Source organism: Hordeum vulgare, chromosome 2H (assembly GCF_904849725.1).
Source record: "Hordeum vulgare subsp. vulgare chromosome 2H, MorexV3_pseudomolecules_assembly, whole genome shotgun sequence".
Taxonomy (NCBI): domain Eukaryota; kingdom Viridiplantae; phylum Streptophyta; class Magnoliopsida; order Poales; family Poaceae; genus Hordeum; species Hordeum vulgare.
Genome location: NC_058519.1, coordinates 582375709 through 582392041, shown reverse-complemented (window position 1 = coordinate 582392041; position 16333 = coordinate 582375709). Strand labels below are relative to the sequence as shown.

Below are 16333 nucleotides of genomic sequence, written 5' to 3'. Positions count from 1 at the left end.
GTACTTTTCTTTTGTTTTCAAATTTTGGATCCGGACAGACTCGAATCAACGCGGGTCTGAGATGGGAATTCGATGACGTGGCATCATTAGCGGTTGATCACTGTAGCTTAATTACAATAATTACTGTTGCAAAAGTCGAGGATGTCACAACCATTGGCTGCTCCGCACTCAGGGGTGATTTGATCGCGTCGAGGCCGTGTTCATGACCTAGCAACAACTACAAAAACTATGGCACAGTTGTTAGAGCATATATCTCCATATGTGGTTTTGGTAATTGATGACAATTCCTATGGACTAATGGTTGCCTTTAGTTATATTTACAGGATTTGTCCATAGGCACTTCTTGAAGTCCATCTGTTGGGTTCAAGGAGATTATATGATGACCAAGATGTTATTCAAGGTATTATCCAAAGAATGGTCATAGAAACACTAAGTTGATCAAGATCTCAGACAAAGAGTAAAATCAAGATGATCAACACACAAAGCGTATAAGATGTACCGAGAGGGATCAAGTGATCCCATGGTATGGTAAGCAGTGTCCATTACGTGTTTGTGTACTAACCCATGGTCTTTGTGAGACTCTTGTGTGGGGGTTAGGTGTGCTTTCATTGGGGCTTGCGTCAAAAGGAAGATCTCATACAACCCATGAAGGATGACGTCAAGTGGTGATCGTCATCAAGATTGTGGTGTGCAAGTTCAAGTGGATCAGCACGAATATACCATTGAAACATAAGCTAACAAGGATGTTGATAAGGACAACCTCATGTGCTAACAAGGACAAGATCAAGATAAGCATTCCTGAGCACTACATGCTTGATTCTTGTGGATGTTCACATGGTGGACAGGACAAGATCAAGATAAGCATTCTTGAGCACTAAATGCTTGATTCTTGTGGATGTTCACATGGTGGACAAATGAAGATAAATACATAAGCTAGGCTTTCCACATTGTGTATGGGAAAGCTACTTGAAGACTTCATCATGTCCTGCTTTCAACTTGAGCCAAGAAGGAACAACAACATCAAGCTCAGGTGAAAGGGCTAACTCAAAGGTATCAGTTCCTTTGACGTTAGTGGTGCGGAGTGATGATCAGCGAATAAAAGTATACACTCAAGTATGGATCATCGGTACTCTTTTATGATTCTTGAGTCCTTAGGGATCCCGCACTATTATGAGGGGATCACAGGTTTTGCGATGAACTTGCTCAAACTACAACTTCACTTTCTGCTCAGACCACATCTCCACTGCTTTGCTGTTATCTGTGAACAGAACCAGTGCCTCGGACATCCGGCTTCCTTCGGACGTCCGAGGGCCGAACGACCGACTACCTCGGAAATCCGGCATCCTATACCAGAGAAATCAGAGCCATTTAACTCGGACTTCCGGCTCCCTCCGGACGTCCGAGGCCCGGATGTCCGGCCAAGTCCCGGAAATCCGGAAGCCTGCACCAGTAGAAGTTGAGTTATATATCTCGGAAATCCGGCTACCTCCGGACGTCCGAGGGCCGGACGTTCGGTCAAGCTCCGGAAATCCGGAGGTCAACACGAGTAGAATGTGTGCACTATATCTCGGAAATCCGGCTTCCTCCGGATGCCCGAGCACCGGATGTCCGACATCCATCGGAAATCCGGAAGCCACCACCATTAGAACTTGTGCTGTATAACACGGACTTCCGGGCCACTCTGGACGTCCGTATACTGATGAATTCAAATATGTTTAGGCACACCTACATGCCTCGGACGACCGACCCCTGTCGGACGTCCGGTCGCTGTTTAATTCAAAATAGTTTCTGTCGTATCTACAGGCCCCGGACGACCGACCCCTGTCGGACGTCCGACCCCTCGCGGTCGCCCGGACTTCCGACAACTGTCGGACGTCCGGACCATGTGTGACTTAAAGTGTCCCCAACGGCTCTTTTTCTCTCCCCACTATAAATACCCCCCTACCACTTCGTGAGAGGGTTGCCCAACACAGCCTTATCCTCATAAGAACACACTTCCACCTCACACACATTTGCTCACTCCAAATCTTAGATCCCAAGAGCATTTGTGAGCCCCTTTGAGAGTTGTTCCAATCAAAAGATAGATCTTCTCCCTCTCCTTCTCTCAACCCAAGCTATTTGTGATTTGAGCAAGTTTTGAGCATTCTCCGTGATCTTATTACTCTTGGAGGTTGGATACTCCTAGGCGGTAGGAGTTCTTCGGAGAGGAATCAATTCGTGTGATTTCCCCCGGAAAAGTTTGTGAGGGTTTGGAAGCCACCTCAAAGGCTTACCACTAGTGGTTGAGAAACGCCTTCGTGGTGTTATCTCAAAGGGAGAATAGGGTGAGCCTTCGTGGCGTTGGTGTGCCTTCGTGGTAACATCCACCTCTCTAACGGTGACTAGCTTCCCTCCAAGGAAGTGAACATCGGGATACATCTTCGTCTGAGTGACCTTGGTTATCCTTAACCCTAAATCCTTACTTGTGATTTACTTGTGTTATTTGAGCATACATACATTGCATATTGCTTGTGCTCATTATATTGTGTTGGCTATTTCTTGTACAAGATTAATCATTCAAGCATACCCTCTATATCCACACGTTCATACTTACATCCCTTGATACATCGTGTTGATATAGTGTGATCTAGTATCTTGTGTTATTTACCTACTTGTCGTGTGATATAGCTCAAGTAAGTTTGTGTAACTTACTTGTGCTTGTCAGTAACTGCATTGTGTCCATCTTGGTAGATCGTGTTGTTGATACACGTTGCAGTGCCTAGTGCATTTAGGATTTGTGCTTGACAAGTACCCTCTTAGTTTATTTCCGCATTAGGTTCAAGCCAAATCTGAAGAAGTTTTTAAATAGCCTATTCACCCCCCTCTAGGCGTCATCGAGGTCTTTTCAACAGTAAATTAGCAGAAGTAGTGTGATGCGAACCTCGTGCTCGTGTGCTTCCGCCGAGCAGGCCTGCGCACGACACACATGACACATGTTGTCGCCAAGCTCGCCATTCTTGCACGCTGGCCACCACCACTCGCCGGGCATGCATGCGTCGCGGTGCAAGGCACGCCAGCCATGCTGGCCGCCTCCATGTCGCACCGTCAGCAGCCCTGCTTTCCGATCGAGCTCAATCCAACGCGTACGCCGCCGCCGATCTCTGGATGATCGTGTTGTCGGTTGCCGTTGCCATGCGCCTGCGTCGAGCCCCGGCCTCCTGGCCACACATAGACGCGTTCCTCGCCATCCCACTCCCACCTGCTGGCTGCTCCCCGTCACATCGCGTCCAGGACCTGCTGCAGTCGTGGCCATGTGATACGTCTAAAACGTATCTATAATTTTTGATGGTTTCATGCTGTTATCTTGTCAACTTTGGATGTTTTATATACCTTTTATATCTTTTTTGGGACTAACTTATTAATTCAGTGCCAAGTGCCAGTTCCTGTTTTCTCTGTGTTTTTGACTCTTTTCAGATCTGATTTTGGAACGTAGTCCAAATGGAAAAAATCCGTGAAATAATTTTTTCCAGAACAGAAGAAGATCGGGGGGACTTGAGGGCCAAGGCAGGGGGCCCATAGGGAGCCCACAAGCCCTGTTGCCGCGGCCAGGGGGGCCGCGGCAACCAGGCTTGTGGCCTCCCTGGCGCTCCCCTCCCCTAGCTCTTTTGGCCTATAAATTCCCTAAAATCGCAGAAAAAATCAGGGCATCCACGAAAACACTTTTCCGCCGCCGCAATCTTCCGTTTCCACGAGATCTCATCTGGAGACCCTTACCGGTGCCGTGCCGGAGGGGACTTTGGAGTTGGAGGGCTTCTACATCAACATCATCACCCCTCCAATGACTCGTGAATAGTCCACTTCAGACTTACGGGTCCGTAGTTAATAGCTAGATGGCTTCTTCTCTCTCTTGGATCTTCAATACAAAGTTCTCCATGATCTTCACGGAGATCTATCCGATGTAATCCTCTTTGGCGGTGTGTTTGTCGAGATCCAATAAATTGCGGATTTGTGATCAGATTATCTATGATTTATATTTGAGTCTTTGCTGATTTCTTATATGCATGATTTGATATCCTTGTAAGTCTCTCCGAGTCTTGGGTTTTGTTTGGCCAACTAGATCCATGATTTTTGGAATGGGAGAAGTGCTTGGTTTTGGGTTTATACCGTGAGGTGACCTTTCCAAATGACAGAAGGGGCAGCAAGGCACGCATCGTGTTGTTGCCATCAAGGGTAACAAGATGGGCTTTCATCATAGATTTGAGATTGTCCATCTACATCATGTCATCTTGCTTAAGGCGTTACTCTGTTCTTATGAACTCAATACACTACTAGATGCATGCTGGATAGCGGTCGACGTGTGGAGTAATAGTAGTAGATACAGAAAGTATCGGTCTACTTGTTTTGGACACGATGCCTATAGATATAATCATTGTCATAGATAACGTCATGACTTTGCGCGGTTCTATCAATTTCTCGACAATAATTCGTTCACCCACCGTCTACTTGCTTTCATGAGAGAAGCAACTAGTGAACACTACGGCCCCCGGGTCTATTCACAACTATCGTCTCCACTTTTACTTTTACTTTGCTTTGTTTACTTTTTGCTTTCAGTTCTCACTTTTCAAACAATCTATAAGGGATTGACAACCCCTTCATAGCGTTGGGTGCAAGCTCTCTGTGTTTGTGCAGGTACTTGTGACTTGACGTGACCCTCCTTCTGGATTGATACCTTGGTTCTCAAACTGAGGGAAATACTTACCGCCGCTGTGCTACATCACCCTTTCCGCTTCGAGGGAACACCAACGCAAGGCTCCAAGGCCGCGGGAAAATCATTTGCATATTTGCCAAGGAAGTCCCTAAAGGCGTAGCCCGTAGCAGGATGATTCCTCGCGCCGTTGCGAGGGAAGGTCTTTTGTTGCCGTAGCACCATGCCATGCCATGCCAGCAGAGCGCTAGTTCCACCGTGAACCGCCTCCGCATCGACCAACCCCATAACAGGCCCGCCTACTGCGATGCCACACGTGCACGCCGCCCGGCCCCGGCCCCGTCGGATGGAGCACGCCGCCGTTGCCTGGCATCCATCGACAACCCTAACACCGCCGTCGCTGCCAGCCTGACACAGGCCACGCCGACGTGGGTCGACGTCGCGCGCTCCGGTACATCACTAAGAACGTCGCTCCAGCCCCACCCCCCGATGACCCCTTGGAGAAATCCATCGCGTCACAGTACATGGTGGCGATGGAGGATAGGCAGGAGATGGGGCTGCCCGGTATTGGGGATGCGGTCGAAGGGAGGCCAGTTTCCTTTTTTTTCTGCAACTAACGCGCGATGGGAGGAGGTGCGGATGCGTGATTTTCTTCTTGGTGGAGTACGTCAGCCAAGATAAATTGCTAAACGTACACCAGACTGTGATTAGATTAATGATAACGGCTAGATTTCAATTTATCGGACTAATCCTGTGATGCTTGTCGGTTGTGGGTCAACTTATTGGGTACATGTAAGAAAGTTCTTGTTTGCTTGTTTAATAGTAGTATAGATTTTTTTAAAGACAATATTAGTATAGATATCGGAAATTGCTTTTGGCTCCCGAGCTCCATGGAGACCTTTAAATTTAAAACTCAAATTTCATGAAAATTCGTATTTTTATATTTCAAAAAATTCTGAAAAAAAACACAGGGATAAGTGAAGGCGTAACACACATGTGTGTAATTTTTGCACACATACACATAATATGCTTCTTTACTTTCATACCTTTTTGAAACGAAAAATTTGAATTTTGAATTATTCAAAAATTTCGGCCTTCATGGAGGCCGAGCTCCAAACGTGCGCACTGGATAGATATAGATAATAACTTCTGGAAACTTCCTCACCTCGACCGAATCGTATTATAAACTGGCCTGGCCATTTAATGTAAAGATAGCGGCCCGGCCCGTTACTCTAAAGATAGCGGCCCAGCCCATATTGGACGGTCACGGCATCTTAGGGTTTCCTCGCCGCACAGCTTTATAAAGAGGAGATCGGGCGAGCGTTCCCATCGCAAGCACAACCGGCTGCGTCGGCCGCCATCTCTCCTCGTCTCGCAATTCCAATTTGTTTTGCGGTAGAGTTTCTTGCGGATTTTCTAGTCTACGGCGTGGTTGGTTCATAGCTTCTGTATAATTTCTCCTCTGTTTCGTTCTTTTTGCTCGTCGCATCTCGATTTTTGGCCGTCGCCATGGTGCATGTATCAGAGGATGAGAGAATACTGCAACAATATGATCCATGATCTGATTCTTAGTATTTAAGTCTCTGATGATCTCCGTGCCATTGCGATTTTTTTACGTTGTTTGTTCGTTTATATATGTAATACAAGTGGTGGATGTGATGAAGAAAAGTTGGTCCGTGTTTCTGATTTTCAGTGACTGATAACCATCCTTAATAGACTTCTTATCCCTTCTATTTGTTCTTTAGATGTTCTATTTTTATTTAGTTCTGTGTTATTGCGGTGATGAATTATGAACATTCGCATGTCAGACTTCAGAGATGCCTCTGGCTTCTATGAGATAACATATCATATTACTGAGCAATAAATACATTATGTAATTTTTACGGGACTGTCGTTTGCAACAGTGTTCACTTATTTGCCGGTTGAATGCTCAGAAAGTGAATGGATATGAGGACCCTTTCCCCAAATGATCGACTATGATTATGCTGTGCGCAACTGTAATCCTTTATCAGAGGATTCCAAGCCAGAAGTCTGATCCATCTTGGCTTGTTTCATTTTCCTTTATCTTTAAATTTGTATTTGTTCTTTTTATTTGTAGTCTGGTGGATATGAGGATCCTTTCCCCAAATGATCGACTATGGTTAAACTGTGCGCACATGTAGCCCTTAATCAGAGGGTTCCAAGCCAGAAATCTGATCCGTCAATTCTGCTTTGTTTGTGCACTTTGTTGTGTCTTCTTTGTCTTTGTTGAGCATTCACATGCACGTTTTTACATGAATTGTGATCCTTGAGTAATAAACCTATCTGTTCTCTAAAAGTGTAATGTTATTTGTCTTGTGTGCTGTCTAGATTTGCTCATGTTCTATGTTGCCAATGAATTTGGTTGGCTTAGAAAACAAAAAGTTTTTTAAAGCACTTACACAAAGTTTGCGTATCTCTGTTTGTATGTATCAGAGGATGAGAGAATACTGCAACAATATGATCCATGATCTGATTCTTAGTATTTAAGTCTCTGATGATCTACTGCACCGTTTTATTCTTTTGTGTTTCCATGACAGCAAGACAATGGGCTTGCCTTTTCTGTCTTTGTTTGGGATTATTGAAATTTTTTCTGTTTCACATTTTGTTTTTAGCCTTTGCAGGATAAGTGTGTATCGGTTAAATGCCTCGTCTGTGCATTTCTTGCCGAAAGTTTTTCCTTGCTATATTAATTTGAGGAAAATGGGCAGTTAGGTTGGGCTTGATAATCTCTTTCACTAACAATCATTTTCCTCTCATTTTTCAAATGTACCCCCTTGTGCTCATGAATTATAAGTTTGTGTTGTTTCAAATTTGATGAAGCATAATATGCTTTGCAGACTTATTTGTTCGATCTCGGCTGATGATGAAAAAACTTTTAATCATACCATCTTTCGGGACTGATTGGTCGCTATGCGTCCATGCTGTTATTCTGCAATTCTGAGGCCAAATTGAAAAACTTATGATTGTCCACAGTTCCAACTTTTGATATGCAATTTGCTCTGAGCAGCAAACAATTTTGTCGGTTCTGATTGTGATGCACTTGTGAGAGGCATCTGCAATTCTCTTTGTATGGAAGCTATTTTTTAACCATTATAAGCACTAGTGCTGCATTGTACCAAGGCAAGCTACTCCGCTGACAACTACCCAACCACGACCTACAGACAAATCGGCTCTTTAGAAGCCATCATCGATGTTGCAGACACCGCCTTCTTCACCTGATCTAGCAAAGCCAAATTTTGTATTTTCACTCGAGACCAAGCAGAGATGTCAAAGAATGATGTTAGATTATCATCTGGAGATCAGCTACGATACACCATCTTGACATCCGAGGTCACCCTAGTGCCTGCCTGGCACTGGGTGGAGAAAGTTCACGACACTGCGCGCCACATCTGGCTGGGACCGCTGCCCGCGCATGTACGAGCTGCAGGTTGTTGCATTTTGTCAATTGGTTGTTACCATCTCTCCTGAACGGATTGCTTTTATATCTCTCTGGATAGTTAACAATTAACAATTGACATTAATGAGCTGAAAAGTTTGACATCCAAAATTTTTGACATCTAAAACTTTGACATTAATTAACTTAATCATGTACTTTTTGATAGATGACATCATGTAGTAAGACCCAAAATTGAAATTGTTGTGGTTGTTTACTTGTATTGGTGGTTTAATTTTTTATTTTTTAGAAAATTAGAAAATTGTAAATATCCATTTGAAAGGATATCATTACACCAATATGAGTAAACAGCCCAACATTTTTGTCCTTTGGCTGTGTGTTATAAGCTATGATGGCTTCTAGTCTGTGATTAAATCGCACCATTTGATGCACTTTAGCTGTGTAACATAAAACACTTTAGCTGTTTAACTTCCTTTCTATGTTTTTATTTGTTTTTGGAGCTAAGTAATAACATGTTTTCAGGATGAAGAAAATGCAGTATCTTTGCGTATCTGCATCTTGTTCTAGCATGCGGAGAGCTTGACTTTTCTTTTTTGGGCAGCATCATGATGCGAGTTGATGTTGCAAACCGCATGAATCAGCACCCAAATAGCTATTTTCATCGTCTGTTTGCCACTGGCGCTGTGCATCTGTATGAATGTATATAACAAAACGATTATTGAACTGGTGATTGCTAAGAGATGAGTTTCTTTTAGATGAATCTGTTGATCCAAGTGTCACAAACAGACCTGTAGTGATAAAAATTCTAAACTGAAAATATGTTGTACGAGCAACAAGAATTTTACATACTATGAAATTTGAGATCCAATTTGAAAACATGGCATTAGTAAACACAGAAGACAAATTCACAACTAGAAAATGGTTGCACAACATGATTTGTCTTTTTTTTTGTTATTTCTAACTCTGTATGTTGAATTTGAATCTAAAATTTGTTTCTAACCCTCACAAAATTTCAATTTTTTCAGGTCTATAAAGTGAGATACGGATATCGGTGCACCGGTAGATTCCCAATGGCACCTAGATACTCCATGTCTATAACTTTAGACATGTTAGCCGATGACATCGGTGCACCTCAATAACCTTTGGTGACATCGGGTGCACCGTATCTCACTTTAGATACTCCATGTCTACTGGTGCATTGAATTCTATGTCTATAAGTTGGTTAGATTTCCAATATCGTCTAGATACTCCATGTCAACTCAAGTATTTATGGGTTAATTATTCATATTTATCATATTCAATCGAACAACTTCAAAGAATGCCTCAAGTTTTCTATCAGAGAAAATAAGAAAAAATGTGCGTCAACCCATATGCATAGTTTATCGATTGTCACTAAAATGTATATCATGTGAATCAATAGAAAACTCCATTGTCATCACGTGTATTTACATGCAGATTCATCAAGTGATCTCAAATCCAATATTCAACCTGACATAACAAAAGCTGAAAGGGAAGATTAAATTCGTCACAACAAGATGGTTGCACTTGATCTAAAAATTAAGTGATTAATCCACTCAACAATTTATTCAAGCATCCATAAAGCAGGGTCTGACTATGGACAAGATAAATAACAAAATAGCAATGAGTCTGTCTCTAGGCCCCACAGGTTACCAAGGACCTCTAACTATCGGGGTATGTCACGATGCCCACTTCCTTCATCGAACTCCCACTGCAACTGTGTAACATTAAAACATTCAGATCTGTTGTAAACTTACGTGAAAATGTGGTAAATTGAATGGTCTATGTATGACGCTTGTGAACTAGTAATAATCACTAAGTGATCCTGAACACGTACTTACGCCAGTCATAACAAAAAAGGAAACAAACACGGTTACGCACACAATTCACAGGTTTTTAATTAAGTTATTTCAAGTTATCTAGAACCGGGTGTTAAATAAAGTTTTCATGTTGCCACATAATCGTATGCATGTTTTTTTAAAGATTTAACCCTGCAGGGTTGCTTAAACTAATCCATCACAAATTAATACAAGCTGAATAGAAAGCCTTGACCACAAAGCTTGTGATCTCCTCGGATTCCTTAGTGGAAAACCTCAACTTCGAGATAGCCCAACGTCTGATCGGAATCCCAACGTGTCGACGACCCCGATTAGAGCCGTGTATCTTAGTCTTAGGACATGTCGGATTGTCCAAACTTTCGGTAGGCCAATCTCAGAGTTGCTCTTGGCGGCCACCGGTGGTTTACAGTTTGGACAAACACTCATGAGGAGCACTAGCCCCGGGGGTTGATTAGTTATCTTCGGGGTAGCTATTCTATATGCTATTTTAAAGTTGTTTAGCAAATGTAGTACCAAAGTTGGGTCTTGCCACACAAGTCTTAAGCCTAAATGAATTATCAAGGAGGTTCTCATAACAACCCCGAGCGTGTTAGGAGCGCTCAATTACGGAATATAACATCAGTTGTCGAAATTAGGGCGACAAAAGCGGAACAAAACACCGGGCGAAAGGCGAAGCCTTCCGCCCTTTACCAAATATATGTGCATTAATTAAATAGGATTAAATAAGATGATAATCAACATGCCCATGTTATCATATGGACCAGCCTACACCTCCAACTAGCAATGCTATAATATGGTTGAGCAACCGCTAACTTAGCCAATCAATGTTTTGCTAGGAGGTGAAGGGTTAGAGGTTTCCATGGCAATGTTTGGAGGCTTAATATTCAGGTGGTAGGCAGCGATAATTAATGATGGAAACGATTCATCTAGGCATAACAAAATTCGAAACGATATGAGGTCACAATCATCTTGCCTGTTGGATCTTTTGACTGATACAACTCTTGCTCTTCATGAACATACACGACGGAATCCTCGCACTCAGTTCTCCGCACCCAATGCCCCCAAAATAAATATACATCCAATGAACACACATCAAGTAACAATGCTTCAAACAACATGATGCATGAGTGTGGCTTGAAAGAAAACATGGCACTGCTAGACTAGTCATCTTTTCATGGATTTATTAGGCTATTAGCATTCTGGAGAGAACCTCAAGTTAACTTATTTTGACATGCATGCACATGGCATAAATGGATGCATCGCGAGAAATCGGTGCAAAAACATATAAAGAACATTGTGAACCGTGTTACGGATCTCTCGGAACTCACTAAATAAGATACGAAAGGCAATAGAGACAAACCAGCAATATACGAGAGGCTATGGGCATCTCCTTGATGTTCCAAGGCTGCCACTGGATTGGGAACAAAATTCTAGGTGGAATCAACCTAAAAATCAGGCAAAACCAACAATCACAAACTCATACAATGCACAAAACAAAACCACACCCAACCTGTCCACTAAGAACAACATGCCACTTTGATCAATAGAAAACTAGTACCTACAACCACCCATCAAGTTCAAGCAAGGCATGAATATGAAGCTATCAAAGGGCACAACAATACCTAACTAACATCAAAATATATAGGTCCATGAATCAATGGCAAACAAGCTCTAAACGTGGCAAAAAATATTACAAATTAGGACTTAGTGAAAATCACAGTTTGCACTAGCAGTTTATAATGAAATTTAGCAAGGTGATAGAGGGCAACATCTACTACAAATCACTAGCACTGAGCATGCCATAAACTCTACAGAACACTCGGTAGCATGAACTTAACATGACATGAAAACAACTATAGATTCCCACACTTAGCCAAATTCACAAGGGGAACTTGCAACAATTTATATCAATATAACAACTTTGATAGGGAATAACTCTATGATGCAAGACCTGTTTTGTAAATTTGTGGCACCAAATTGTAGAGGATATCAAGCACAACAAATCATGGCATTTGACCAAACACAAAGGAGCAACATATCCATGGGAACCATCATCACGACATGGGAAGAATGCCATATGATCCAAAGCATGTGTTACATCAAGATCGTAACATCTAAGAACACGATATAGAGAAAGAGAGAAAGAGAGAGATCAAACACATAGCTACTTGTATATACCCTCAACTCCGAGGGTGAACTACCCCCTCTTTGTCATGAAGAACGTCGGGATGATGAAGATGGTCTCTAGTGATGATTGCCCCCTCCGTTAGTGTGCTGGAAGAGGGCTACAGATGAGATCACTTAACCCCGAGGGTGAATGATACGTCTCCAATGTATTGATAATTTATGAAGTATTCATGCCATATTTGCCTATGTTTATAATAACTTCGTATGGTATTGATGCACTTTATATGATTTATTTAGAACTAACCCACACTAACGCCGTTTTGAGTAGAATTATCGTGGTATTGTTTTTTGTGCAGAAAATGGAAGTTCTCGGAATCGCCCGAAGCTTTTTTATGATTTTTTCTGAAACATATGAGCAACGTTGGAGCGAAGAACCACCACAGGAGGGCTGCAACGGAGGTACAAGCCAACAGGGCACGACCCGGGCCTTGGCCGTGCCCTAATGGCTTGTGGGGCCCATGTGGCTCCGTTGCGCGTGATTTCAACGATGAAAAATCCTATGAATCCCAAAAACCCCAGAAATAAAAAGGGAACTTCCGCTCTGCCGCCAAACTCTCTGTATCGTTGATAAACCAACCTGGAGCAATTCGAGTACCCCGTCGGAGAGGGAAAACCATCACCGGTGGCCATCTTCATCATCCTGGCGGAGGCCATGACGGGGAGGGAGTAGTTCACCCTCGAGGCTGAGGGTGTATACTAGTAGCTATGTGTTCAATCTCTCTCTCTCTCTCTCGTGTTCTTGAGATGGCGCGATCTCAAGAACACGGCTTCGTTAATATAGTTGGACCATATGATGTATTTCCCTTACCATCTAGTCGTGATGAATGTAGTCTTTTTCTTTAAGATCTCGTCCTGTTGGATTGAGCATATTGGTATGACATCACTTGATGTAAGTCTTGCGTGGGATACTCGTAGTGACATTGGGGGTATTCTATTGATTCACTTGATATATGTTGAGGCATCAACTTGCGGGTTTCGGTGACCTTGTGGATCTATGCATAGGGGTTGATTGCACGTTTTCATACCATGTTCTCCGATAGAAATCTTGGGGTGCTCCTTCGTTATTTGTGTTGGATTGAATATGATAGCTGTGAAATTGTTTGATGCATGTCGCATTATTTACCCACGAATACTTGAGATGACATTGGAGTATCTAGGTGACATTAGGGTCGATTGATACGTATCATTGGTGTTATTCTAGTACAAACTGTTAGATAGATCGAATGGAAAGTATAGCTTGATGTTATCTTAGTACGAACTCTTGAATAGATTGAACGGAAGGATAACTTGATGTTATGTTAGTATGAACTCTTGAATAGATTGATCGGAAAGAATAACTTTGAGGTGGTTCTACTACCTACTCCAATTTCATCTTATTGTTCTCCACTAGATAGGAACTTTGGAGTGATTCTTTGTTGCACGTTGAGGGATCCAACTATGTTAGCATTGTTGAGTGATTGTACTAGTGAAAGTATGTACCCTAGGCCTTATTTCCAAGCATTAATACAACATTTTGCTCGCTGTTTGCCACTTGTAACCTTGCTGTTTTTATATTTTTAGATTACAAAAACCTATATCTACCATCCATATTGCAATTGTATCACCATCTCTTCGCCGAACTAGTGAACCTATACAATTTACCATTGTATTGGGTGTGTTGGGGACACGAGAGATTTCTTGTATTTGATTGCAGGGTTGCTTGAGAGAGACCATCTTTATCCTACACCTTCCATGGATTGATAAACCTTAGGTCATTCACTTGAGGGAAAATTTCTACTGTCCTACAAAGCTCTGCGCTTGGAGTCCCAACACGAGTCTACAAGAACAAAGTTGTGTAGTAGACATCAGCGAACTACTCCCTCTTTGTCATGGAGACCGTTAGGATGATGAAGATGGTGTTTGGTGATGATTGCCCCTCCGTCAGTGTGCTGGAACAGGGCTATGGATGAGATCACTTAAGAATAGAGGCTTACAATGGAGGAGCGGAAGTTCTAGGTTTAGTTCTGACGGTTTCTCTATTTACAAGATTTTTCAATGTTGGAATCACGTTAAATGGAGCCAGGGGGTGGTCCCAAGGCACCACGGCACTCCCTAGGGGAGTAGTCATGCCTCGTTGCCTTGGGCGCACCTGGTAGCCACCTCTAGTAGTTCTTTGCTCCAGTATTTCTTATATGTTCCAGGAAAAATCATCAAAAAGTTTCGGGCGATTCCGAGTACTTTTATTTTTTGCACAAAAACAACACCACATTAATTCTACTAAGAACAACGCCAGTCCGGGTTAGTTACAATTAAATCATATAAAGTGCATCAAAACCATATAAAAATATTGTAAACATTGGTAAATATGGCATGAATACTTGATAAATTATTGATATGCTGGAGACGTATCAAGCACCAACTTGCGGAGGCATGGCGGGGGCGTTCCTCGGCTGATCTCTTCATCGGCGCCTGCCGAGGTCCCGACTTCCTCGCGACCACCTCAGTCGGGCACCAGCAGGAGAGCATTCTCGCGGTGTCCCTCATGGCCTTCGAGGACCATCCCTCACTCATCAAACTGTGGCATCGTTGCCACAATCGCATCCATGTCTCTACGACAATACACTAGGAATGTGCCTTCGGGCATGTCCAACAGGGCTTTGGCAAACAAGATCTTGATGACCTCGTCCACCACCGCCACTAGAAGGTTGTCATCTCTTAGCCTCGTCCTGTACTCACAACCGACATAGGCCCACGCATGCTATGAGCGCGTTTGGAGAGGGGAATGCGACCCTGGGTTCCCTCAAGTCTTTGATCCTCGCGATGAGCGGTTGCGGCCCTGGGTCGGTGATCTTGGAGTGCTTCCATCCCGAGCTCTTTATAGGATGCGCGAATGGAGGCAGAAGCAAGTGGATGTACTGGCCCGTGTCCATGTACACCAATCGCGCCCTCAAGCGCTCCACCTTCTTTGAGATCTTCAGGTTGATAATCTTTTCGGCCCCCCTTCGACAATGCAGAAGGAGGCGCACCCCAAGCACTGGTTCGCTGTGGACAACCACAAGCTATATAAAGACTTGAAGAGGGCCACCGAGGGCACCACCCCCACGAAGCCCTCACATAAGTAGGCAAAGATGGCGAGGAAGACAAAATTGGGTTGAGGATGCAATGTGTGGATTTGGTAATGGGATAGGATGGCGTAGAAGTAGTTGGAGAAGGGCAGCACCACGCCGACGAAGATGGTGTGGATGAATAAAGGGAACTTGGTGGCTGACAGCTCGCGGTCTAGCCACAAGCCCGACCATATCTTTGTGGCCTTGTTCTTGTTGGGGTCGCAGACTGTCATGGGGATCATCTTGTCCAGCCCCTCCTGGTTGACGATGCTAGACCCCAACAGGGCTGGCTCAAGCGTCACCTCGGCCAGCGTCTGGTTGTTCCTGATAGTGGGAGCCATGGCGGCGATGAGAGATTGGAGGCGTAATGAAAGAGGAGCAAGGGGCAGTGGTGCAAGGAAAGAGGAGCAAGGGGCAGTGCACGCCAGGAAAGAGGATCAAGGAGAATTGCGTAAGGGAGATGAATCATGGAGGAGAAGGCAGTAACGACGTCCGTGCTGGATGTGGGACAACTTTATGACAATGGGTGGTTATTGAGGTGTTGTGGGGAAGTGGGGGTGCCCCATCCCATCGTGCTACCACTCGCCCCTACCTCGCCCTAGCAGTCCACTAAGGCCCTGCCTGGGTCATAAGCTAGCGGAAAAAAATCCAGTGTTTGCACTAGGGTTCTTCGAGGTTTTTTCCTTAGGCCTCAAAACATCTCTTCGACAACATAAATATGTGTCCTTTGAAATGTTTAAAAACATATTCAGAGTCAAGTAGAAATTATTGTAACAAAAAGTATATTTCTACAATTTGATTGCAGAAATGAATATTTGAGTTACAAGTTTAGTGAATGTGTGATGAGCTATAAAAGGAATTCATAACTTGCACCTCTAGAGCACTACTATGCGTAGAGTGTTTTGGTGTGATACTTTAGAGATTATGGCTTTTACAATGAAAAAGAGCGCCATCTAAACTATTGAAATGACAAAGTACTACTTTGTTTGTTATCCCAATTGGTTGGTTATTCCTTTCTCACTACGCCGAGGCGAAGTGTTTTGGCATATAATGCATTTTTTTTGAAGAAAATGTTTTCTGCAAAAGAGCGAGTGGGAGGGCAGTG

General features: G+C 43.5%; 1 long non-coding RNA gene and 7 other non-coding genes across 8 annotated transcripts; all 8 read left to right on the top strand.

Annotated features, from left to right (window-relative positions):
* The first annotated feature begins 6202 nt into the window (after positions 1–6202).
* LOC123433708 lies at positions 6203–6276 on the top strand. The gene has a single exon (XR_006625035.1). It is a non-coding gene; the product is annotated as a small nucleolar RNA Z199 (small nucleolar RNA).
* Positions 6277–6455: 179 nt separating this feature from the next.
* Positions 6456–6548, top strand: LOC123433722. Its single transcript, XR_006625049.1, has one exon. It is a non-coding gene; the product is annotated as a small nucleolar RNA R64/Z200 family (small nucleolar RNA).
* Positions 6549–6625: 77 nt separating this feature from the next.
* On the top strand, positions 6626–6724 carry LOC123433695. Its single transcript, XR_006625023.1, has one exon. It is a non-coding gene; the product is annotated as a small nucleolar RNA Z103 (small nucleolar RNA).
* A 62-nt stretch (positions 6725–6786) lies between these two features.
* LOC123433696 lies at positions 6787–6885 on the top strand. The gene has a single exon (XR_006625024.1). It is a non-coding gene; the product is annotated as a small nucleolar RNA Z103 (small nucleolar RNA).
* Positions 6886–7131: 246 nt separating this feature from the next.
* Positions 7132–7205, top strand: LOC123433707. Its single transcript, XR_006625034.1, has one exon. It is a non-coding gene; the product is annotated as a small nucleolar RNA Z199 (small nucleolar RNA).
* Positions 7206–7319: 114 nt separating this feature from the next.
* Positions 7320–7464, top strand: LOC123433845. Its single transcript, XR_006625149.1, has one exon. It is a non-coding gene; the product is annotated as a small nucleolar RNA snoR135 (small nucleolar RNA).
* A 95-nt stretch (positions 7465–7559) lies between these two features.
* LOC123433683 lies at positions 7560–7651 on the top strand. The gene has a single exon (XR_006625012.1). It is a non-coding gene; the product is annotated as a small nucleolar RNA SNORD96 family (small nucleolar RNA).
* Positions 7652–8044: 393 nt separating this feature from the next.
* On the top strand, positions 8045–9400 carry LOC123427431. Its single transcript, XR_006622398.1, has 2 exons — positions 8045–8132; positions 9125–9400. It is a non-coding gene; the product is annotated as an uncharacterized LOC123427431 (long non-coding RNA).
* The last annotated feature ends 6933 nt before the right edge of the window (positions 9401–16333 follow it).